Genomic DNA, 3,021 nt, shown 5'->3' with positions numbered 1-3,021 from the left:
AGATTTTTCTGTAGCCAAAGCCTGAAATTAATAATTATAATGATGGATTATTCAGATTGTATGGGATAGAGAGTTTGAAACTGATAAACTAATAGACCTCTGAATAAATAACTTTAATCACTAACTTATTTACCAGTAATAGTTTTTTAACAGTTTTATTATAATGAAGTCAAGTGAAACGCAAAATAATAGCAATAACAATAATAATAATAATAACAACAACAACAAACAAACAAAAACGTGTTTTAACTAGTGCGTTATAGTAAATGCCTTGAAGGGGTAGGAGAGATGTCTCTGTAGTTAAGAGAACTTGCTCATGCTGAGGACTCAGGTTAAATTCCCAGTACCCACATGATGGGCCACAACCCTCCAGTTCTAGGGAACCCAGTACCTTCTTCTGACTTCAGTAGGCATGCACATGGTACACAAACATACATGCGGGCAAAACTTCAGTGCATATAAAAGAAAATAAATAAATCTAAATTTTTTGATAAATTGAAGAGTCACTAAAATAGTGGATAGATGATAAGTATGTTTAAAAATAAAAAGACAGAGAGAGGAGAATAATGCCTGGAGGTGGATAGGACAGAATCAGGAGGGCAGGGCATTTGAAATACTAAGGATGTTTGAAAACATTAAATGAAAACCTACTATTTCATAAGCTCCCTAAAGAGCATATCAAAAAAAAATTTGTAGTGGAAATTACCCTACACCAGGGAATAATGCTCCTCCCAGAAGCCACAGGCTATTAAGAAAGAATCACAGAGCCAGCTGTGGAATGACTTCCTTTATAGAATTCATGTGAAAAAAGTAGCTGAAACATATACAAATTAGATTACTATTGCCTAAGAGCCTTTAGGGGGTAGGTGCAGTGAACTTTATTGATGGCATTCAAGAGAGTAGGGCTCCCTGGGCCCCTCCCATTATTCTGGGCTTCTAGGATGGAAAGTGTGAGAGGGGATGCTCAGTGTCAGGTGCTGAGTTGGAACAGGGACTCCTCTGCAGCTGAGGGCCTCTCTCTTCCTTTCTTGTCCTTAAGGGGGTGCGTGGTCCAGGGCTTCTTACTCCTTGGAGGCCACGTAGGCCATGAGGTCCATCACCGTGTTGCTGTAGTTGTATTCATTGTCATACTAGGAAATACTCTTTACAAAGTTGTCATTAAGAGCAATGTCAGCCCCAGCACCAACAGTGGAAAAGTGGGAATCACTGTTAAAGTCACAGGAGACTACCTGATCCTCAGTGTAGCCCAGGATGCCCTTTAGTGGGCCCTTGAATGCCTGCTTTACTACCTTTCTGATGTCATCGTATATGGCAGGTTTCTCCAGTCTGCACGTCAGATCCACGACAGGCACGTTGAGGTAGAACACAGAAGGCCATGCCAGGAAGCTTCCCGTTCCGCTCTGGGATGACCTTGCCCACAGCCTTGGCAGCACCAGTGGATGCAGGGATGATGCTCTAGGCAGCCCCACAGCCATCACGCCACAGCTTTCCAGAGGGTCCACCCACAGTCTTCTGGGTAGCAGTGATGACATATGAACTGTGGTCATGAGTCCTTCCATGACGCCAGTGTTGTCATGGATGACCTTGGCCACGTGTGCTAAGCAGTTGGTGGTGCAGGAAGCATTGGTGACAATCCTGAGTGAGTTGTCACACTTCTCAGGGTTCACACCCATCACAAACATGGAGGCATCGCCAGAAGGGGCAGAGATGATGACCCGTTTGGCCCCACCCTTTAAGTGGGCCCCAGCCTTCTTCATGGTGGTGAAGACACAGTAGATTCCACAACATACTCGGCATCAGCAGCACACCATTTGATGTTAGCAGGATCTCGCTCCTGGAAGATGGTGATGGGCTTCCCATTGATAACAAGCTTCCTGTTCTCAGCCTTGACTGTGCTGTTGAGCTTACCATGGTTAGAGTCATTCTGGAACGTGTAGACCATGTAGTTGAGGTCAATGAGGGTTGTTGATGGCAGCAATCTCCACTTTGCCAGATGAGCAGGCAGACCTGGTAACTAGGCACCCGATACAGCCAAATTGGTTTACTCTGACCTTCACCATCATGTCATGTCAAGGGACAAGGCTGACACTGCATGAGAAGATGTGGCCGTCTCTGGAACAGGGAGGAGCCTGTTTTTGGTTTTTTTAAGACAGGGTTGCTCTGTGTAGCTTTGGCTGTCCCATACTCACTTTGTAGACCAGGCTGGCTTCAAACTCACAGAGATACCTGCCTCCCTGAATACATGGGTTAGAAGCATGTGTCACCACGCCCAGCTTGGCTGAGATTTTTTTTTTTTGAGACAGGGTTTCTCTGTGTAGCCTTAATTGTCCTGGATTTGCTTTGTAGACCTGGCTGGCCTCGAACTCACAGCAATCCACCTGCCTCTGCCTCCCAAGTGCTGGGATTAAAGGTGTGCACCAGCACACCTGGCTTTGGCTGAGATTCTTAACCAGCATCAATTTACAAAGAATCAGTAATTCTTTGAATTAAGCTTAACAAGAAATTTATTTAATTTTCAAATGTTATATTCTTCAAGCTTCACTTATACAAAATTGTCAATCTCAATGAATGTATAATTTTAAAGGAATCTTTTTAAATGTCTTAACTAGATTATGAGGTAAAAAGTCCTTAAAGAAAAATATAGAACAGGGATTTTGAAAGCGCACCATTAACTCATCAGTTACTTGCTTGAGTTCCTCGTCTTGCTCAGTAGAGTATGTTGGATCTGCTGTGGTTTGGGTTGCTTGGGTTTTTATTATGTGTGTTTGTTATTTTACAGGAGTGCACTCGTGTGCGCACAGGGTGACAGAGTTGCACGTGTGCACAGTTCAGAGGACAACCTGTGAAGTCAGTTCTCCTCATCGTGTGAGTTCCAGAGACCAAACTCAGATGGTCAGACTTGGAGGGAAAAAGCATTTACCTTCTAAGCCACCTCACCAGCCCTGCTTCAGAGCAGTGGTTCTTGACCTGCGAGTTGCAACACCTTTGGTAGTCGAATGACATTCTCACAGGGGTCATGTG

At 44.1% G+C, this 3,021-nt stretch overlaps 1 pseudogene across 1 annotated transcript; it reads right to left on the bottom strand.

Annotated features, from left to right (window-relative positions):
* Positions 1–1,061: 1,061 nt before the first annotated feature.
* Positions 1,062–2,335, bottom strand: LOC311608474 (glyceraldehyde-3-phosphate dehydrogenase-like; annotated as a pseudogene). Its single transcript has one exon. The product of its transcript is annotated as a glyceraldehyde-3-phosphate dehydrogenase-like (transcript).
* Between the last annotated feature and the right edge of the window lie 686 nt (positions 2,336–3,021).

The sequence above is a fragment of the Acomys minous genome, assembly GCF_964271855.1.
Source record: "Acomys minous genome assembly, chromosome: 11".
Classification (NCBI taxonomy): Eukaryota; Metazoa; Chordata; class Mammalia; order Rodentia; family Muridae; genus Acomys; species Acomys minous.
Note: the sequence above shows the minus strand (reverse complement) of the source record. Positions and strands in the feature narration are given on the sequence as shown.